The sequence below is a fragment of the Lolium perenne genome, chromosome 4, assembly GCF_019359855.2.
Source record: "Lolium perenne isolate Kyuss_39 chromosome 4, Kyuss_2.0, whole genome shotgun sequence".
In the NCBI taxonomy this organism is placed as follows: Eukaryota; Viridiplantae; Streptophyta; class Magnoliopsida; order Poales; family Poaceae; genus Lolium; species Lolium perenne.
In genome coordinates, this window is record NC_067247.2 from 5,675,218 (window position 1) to 5,682,558 (window position 7,341).

Sequence of the window (7,341 nt, forward strand, 5' to 3'; positions counted from 1 at the left end):
ACCAGCGGAGCGTGTCTCTCTCCCACACAAGGATGAACTTATTCAAACATAAACAAAAACAAACCGACGCTCCAAGAAAAAGCACATAAGATGTGATGGAATAAAAATATAGTTTCAGGGGAGGAACCTGATAATGTTGTCGATGAAGAAGGGGATGCCTTGGGCATCCCCAAGCTTAGACGCTTGAGTCTTCTTAAAATATGCAGGGGTAAACCACCGAGGCATCCCCAAGCTTAGAGATTTCACTCTCCTTGATCATATTGTATCATCTCCCTCTCTTGATCCTTGAAAACTTCCTCCACACCAAACTCGAAACAACTCATTAGAGGATTAGTGCACAATAAAAATTTACATGTTCAGAGGTGACATAATCATTCTTAACACTTCTGGACATTGCACAAAGCTACTGGACATTAATGGAACAAAGAAATTCATCCAACATAGCAAAAGAGGCAATGCGAAATAAAAGGCAGAATCTGTCAAAACAGAACAGTTCGTAAAGATGAATTTTAAAGTGGCACCAGACTTGCTCAGATGAAAATGCCCAAATTGAATGAAAGTTGCGTACATATCTGAGGCTCACGCACGTAAATTGGCAAATTTTTCTGAGCTACCTACAGTGAGGCAGGTCGAAATTCGTGACAGCAAGAAATCTGTTTCTGTGCAGTAATCCAAATCTAGTATTGGCTTTACTATCAAAGACTTTACTTGGCACAACAATGCAACAAAATAAAGATAAGGAGAGGTTGCTACAGTAGTAAACAACTTCCAAGACTCAAATATAAAATAAAGGTACTGTAGTAAAAACATGGGTTGTCTCCCATAAGCGCTTTTCTTTAACGCCTTTCAGCTAGGCGCAGAAAGTGTATATCAAGTATTATCAAGAGACGATGCATCGACAGCGGGGTTTGGAATTTTCTCAACCATGCATAGTATTTTGGATACATAGGTTTCAGCGGCTCCCTTTTCATTAGTCTTGGGCTTGCTACTCTCATCAAACAAATTTTCAGGAACAAGCCAAGCATAATTATCATCTAGAGCTTCATGCATCGCTAGGAGCTTACATGGTATTGGTGCTTTAATCTCCCCACCATCATTAACACTATTAGTGTACTTAATTCTATCCATATCCATTTTTTCAAGTGTTCTTTTAAAATCGGTGATCGTATCAAGCCTCTCATGCTTACTAAAAACTTTTCTAGCTTCTTTAGCTATATCCGCAAATTCTCGCACTAAGACTTTTAGAACAAAATCTCTCTTCTCTCCCCGCTCCATATCAGAAAGTGTAAGAAACATGTGTTGTATCATGGGGTTGAGACTAATAAATCTAGCTTCCATCATGCGTACCAAACAAACAGAGGCATCTTCATAAGTAGGGACAGCTTTTGCAAGGGGTATATCTTTAAGATCTTCATGCATACTAACATGGGTGAAAAATTCTTCTATATTATCTCTCCCAATTATAGACCCACGTCCTACCGGTATGTATTTTAGAGTGTACTTAGGAGGAAACATGATGAAATAAACAAAAAGTAAATAAAGTAAATGCAAGTAACTATTTTTTTTTGTGTTTTTGATATAGAGTACAAGGCAGTAAATAAAGTAAAACTAGCAACTAAGTTTTTTGTGTTTTGATATAATGCAGCAAACAAGAAAGTAAATAAAATAAAGCAAGACAAAAACAAAGTAAAGAGATTGGATTGTGGAGACTCCCCTTGCAGCGTGTCTTGATCTCCCCGGCAACGGCGCCAGAAAAGTGCTTGATGTCTACGGGTGCTTCTATTCTTGTAGACAGTGTTGGGCCTCCAAGAGTAGAGGTTTGTAGAACAGCAGCAAGTTTCCCTTAAGTGGATCACCCAAGGTTTATCGAACTCAGGGAGGAAGAGGTCAAAGATATCCCTCTCAAGCAACCCTGCAACCATAAAGCAAGAAGTCTCTTGTGTCCCCAACACACCTAATAGGTGCACTAGTTCGGCGAAGAGATAGTGAAATACAGGTGGTATGAATAAGTATGAGCAGTAGCAATGGCGCCAGAAAAGTGCTTGCTAGCGTGCAGTTGATGGTAGTAATATTGCAGGAAGTAAAGATGCAGTAAAACAGTAAACAAGCAGCGATAGCAGTATTTAGGAACAAGGCCTAGGGATCATACTTTCACTAGTGGACACTCTCAACATTGATCACATAACAGAATAAATAAATAGATGCTAGACTCTACACCCTCTTGTTGGATGATGAACACCACTAATTGTGTAGGATTACACGAACCCTCAATGCCAGAGTTAACAAGCTCCACAATATTCGATATTCATGTTTAAGTAACCTTAGAGTGCATGACAGATCAACATAACCAAACCAAGTACTAACATAGCATGCACACTGTCACCTTCACGCTACGAAAGGAGGCATAGATCACATCAGTACCATCATAGCAATAGTTAACTTCATAATCTACAAGAGATCACAATCATAGCCTACGCCAAGTACTACACGATGCACACACTGTCACCATTACACCGTGCAGGAGGAATAAACTACTTTAATAACATCACTAGAGTAGCACATAGATGAATAGTGATACAAAACACATTGCAATCATAAAGGGATATAAATAAGCACTTCACTATGCTATTCATAACAGTGAATAAGTATTCTGTGAAATATAGCCTAAGAGACCCACACGGTGCACACACTGTCACCTTTACACACGTGGGACAAGGAGTCTCCGGAGATCACATAAGTAAAATCCACTTGACTAGCATAATGACATCTAGATTACAAGCATCATCATATGAATCTCAATCATGTAAGGCAGCTCATGAGATTATTGTATTGAAGTACATAGGGAGAGAGATTAACCACATAGCTACCGGTACAGCCCTTTGCCTCGATGGAGAACTACTCCCTCCTCATGGGAGACAGCAGCGTTGATGAAGATGGCGGTGATGTCGATGGAGAAGCCTTCCGGGGGCACTTCCCCGTCCCGGCGGTGTGCCGGAACAGAGACTCCTGTCCCCCAGATCTTGGCTTCGCGATGGCGGCGGCTCTGGAAGGTTTCTCGTACCGTGGCTTTTCCGTCTCGAGGTTTTAGGTCAGGGACCTTTAAATAGGTGAAGAGGCGGAGTCGGAAGGTCAACGAGGCGACGACACAACAGGGGGGCGCGGGCCCCCCCTTGGCCGCGCCAGCCTGGTGTGTGGTGGGCCTGTGGCCCCCCTCTGGCGGCTCTCGGGTGTTCTGGAAGCTTCATGCAATCCTAAGACTCTGGGCGTTGATTTCGTCCAATTCCGAGAATATTTCCTTACTAGGATTTCTGAAACCAAAAACAGCAGAAAACAGCAACTGGCCCTTCGGCATCTCGTCAATAGGTTAGTTCCGGAAAACGCATAAATATGACATAAAGTATGCATAAAACATGTAGATATCATCAATAATGTGGCATGGAACATAAGAAATTATCGATACGTCGGAGACGTATCAGTTGTTACCAGAATATGCGTCCAAGAAGGAAAGACGTTCGCATCCTGCCATGGAGTCGATAATTTGATCGATCCTTGGGAGGGGAAAGTGATCCTTTGGACAATGTTTATTGAGGCACGTAAAGTCGACACACATGCGAAGGACTTTCGTGTCTTTCTTTGGCACCATCACTAGGTTAGCTACCCAAGTGGCCTCTGTAGATATCTCTTTAATGAAACCAGCTTCTCTGAGTCGATCAATTTCTGACAGCATGGCTTTGCGGTTTGGTTCCGAAAAACGCCGTAAAGGTTGTTTGATTGGTCTCGCTATTGGATCCAAGTTTAAGTGGTGCTCGGCAAGTTCCCTGGGTACTCCTGGCATGTCAGCTGGACACCATGCGAAGATTTTCCAGTGCTCACGGAGGAACTCGACGAGCGCGCTTTCCTATGCGAGGTCCATGTTTGTCGCGATGGACGTCGTTTTCTTCGGATCTGTCGGGTGGATCTGCACTTCCTTAGAGTCTTTCGTCGTGTTAAATGTTGGTTCCTTGTTAAATCTCCCTACATCTGGCAGCACATCATAATCAGTCATGAGCCTTGACGCTTGATGACCCACAAGTATAGGGGATCGCGACAGTCTTCGCGGGAAGTAAAACCCAATTTATTAATTCGACACAAGGGGAGACAAAGAATACTTGAAAGCCTTAACAGCGGAGTTGTCAATTCAGCTGCACCTGGAAACAGACTTGCTCGCAAGAGTTTATCAGTAGTAACAATTTTATAGCGAGAGCAGAGTGAAATAACAAAGCAGAGTAACAAAGACAGCAGTAGTGATTATAGTAAACAGCAGGATTAAAATACTGTAGGCACAGGGATGGATGAACGGGCGTTGCATGGATGAGAGAAACTCATGTAACAATCAAAGCAGGGCATTTGCAGATAATAATAAAATGGTATCCAAGTACTAATCAATCAATAGGCATGTGTTCCATATTTAGTCGTACGTGCTCGCAATGAGAAACTTGCACAACATCTTTTGTCCTACCAGCCGGTGGCAGCCGGGCCTCTAGGGAATCTACTGGATATTAAGGTACTCCTTTTAATAGAGTACCGGAGCAAAGCATTAACACTCCGTGAACACATGTGACCCTCACATCACCGCCTTCCCCTCCGGTTGTCCCAATTTCTGTCACTTTGGGGCCTCGGGTTTCGGGCAGCAACATGTGTATACAACTTGCAGGTAAGATCATAAACAACGAATATCTTCATGAATCAATAACATGTTCAGATCTGAGATCATGGCACTCGGGCCCTAGTGACAAGCATTAAGCATAACAAGTTGCAACAATATCATAAAAGTAACATCTACGGATACTAGGCACCATGCCCTAACAATCTTATGTCTATTACATGACCAATCTCATCCAATCCCTACCATCTCCTTCAGCCTACAGCGGGGGAATTACTCACATATGGATGGGGGAAACATGGCTGGTCGATGGAGAGGCGTCGGTGGTGATGATTGCGATGATCTCCTCCAATTCCCCGTCCCGGCGAGGTGCCAGAACGGAGTTTCTGGTCCCGAGACAGAGTTTCGCGATGGTGGCGGCGTACTGGATGTCTTCTGGTGATTTCGTCTAACCCCCCGTGCGTTTTTAGGTCGAAGGCAATAAGTAGTCCGAAGGAGGGCATCGGGGGCCAGCCGAGGCCGCTGATGCGTGTGGTTGGCACGTCCGTTGGGAACCCCAAGAGGAAGGTGTGATGCGCACAGCGGCAAGTTTCCCTCAGTAAGAAACCAAGGTTTAATCGAACCAGTAGGAGTCAAGAAGCACGTTGAAGGTTGATGGCGGCGAGATGTAGTGCGGCGCAACACCAGTGATTCCGGCACCAACGTGGAACCTGCACAACACAACCAAAGTACTTTGCCCCAACGAAACAGTGAGGTTGTCAATCTCACCGGCTTGCTGTAACAAAGAGTTAACCGTATTGTGTGGAAGACGATTGTTTGCAGAAAACAGTAGAACAAGTATTGTAGTAGATTGTATTTCAGTAAAGAGAATTGGACCGGGGTCCACAGTTCACTAGAGGTGTCTCTCCCATAAGACGAACAGCATGTTGGGTGAACAAATTACAGTTGGGCAATTGACAAATAAAGAGAGCATAACAATGCACATACATATCATGATGAGTATAGTGAGATTTAATTGGGCATTACGACAAAGTACATAGACCATCATCCAACTGCATCTATGCCTAAAAAGTCCACCTTCAGGTTATCATCCGAACCCCCTCCAGTATTAAGTTGCAAGCAACAGACAATTGCATTAAGTATGGTGCGTAATGTAACTAGTGACTACATCCTTGAACATAGCACTAATGTTTTATCCCTAGTGGCAACAGCACAACACAACCTTAGAACTTTCATCACTGTCCTGTGTCAATGCAGGCATGAACCCACTATCGAGCATAAGTACTCCCTCTTGGAGTTACAAGCATCTACTTGGCCAGAGCATCTACTAGTAACGGAGAGCATGCAAGATCATAAACAACACATAAGCATAACTTTGATAATCAACATAAGAAGTATTCTCTATTCATCGGATCCCAACAAACGCAACATATAGAATTACAGATAGATGATCTTGATCATGTTAGGCAGCTCACAAGATCCGACAATGATAGCACAATGGGGAGAAGACAACCATCTAGCTACTGCTATGGACCCATAGTCCAGGGGTAGACTACTCACACATCACACCGGAGGCGACCATGGCGGCGTAGAGTACTCCGGGAGATGATTCCCCTCTCCGGCAGGGTGCCGGTGGCGATCTCCTGGATCCCCCGAGATGGGATCGGCGGCGGCGGTGTCTCTGGAAGGTTTTCCGTATCGTGGCTCTCGGTACTGGGGGTTTCGTCACGGAGGCTATTTGTAGGCGGAAGGGCAGGTCAAGAGGCGGCACGGGGGCCCCACACCACAGGGCCGCGCGGCCAAGTGGGGGGGGCCGCGCCGCCCTATGGTTTGGCTCCCTTGTGGCCCCTCTTCGCCTCTCCTTCGGACTTCTGGAAGCTTCGTGAGAAAATAGGCCCCTGGGCTTTGATTTCGTCCAATTCCGAGAATATTTCCTTACTAGGATTTCAGAAACCAAAAACAGCAGAAAACAGCAACTGGCACTTCGGCATCTTGTTAATAGGTTAGTTCCAGAAAATGCACGAATATGACATAAAGTGTGCATAAAACATGTAGATAACATCAATAATGTGGCATGGAACATAAGAAATTATCGATACGTCGGAGACGTATCAGCATCCCCAAGCTTAGTTCTGCTCGTCCCGAGCAGGTAAAACGATAACACAGATAATTTCTGGAGTGACATGCCATCATAATCTTGATCATACTATTTGTAAAGCATATGTAGTGAATGCAGCGATCAAAACAATGTATATGACATGAGTAAACAAGTGAATCATAAAGCAAAGACTTTTCATGAATAGTACTTCAAGACAAGCATCAATAAGTCTTGCATAAGAGTTAACTCATAAAGCAATAATTCAAAGTAAAGGCATTGAAGCAACACAAAAGAAGATTAAGTTTCAGCGGTTGCTTTCAACTTGTAACATGTATATCTCATGGATATTGTCAACATAGAGTAATATAATAAGTGCAATAAGCAAGTATGTAGGAATCAATGCACAGTTCACACAAGTGTTTGCTTCTTGAGGTGGAGAGAAATAGGTGAACTGACTCAACATTAAAAGTAAAAGAATGGTCCTCCATAGAGGAAAAGCATCGATTGCTGTATTTGTGCTAGAGCTTTGATTTTGAAAACATGAAACAATTTTGTCAACGGTAGTAATAAAGCATATGCATCATGTAAATTATATCTTATA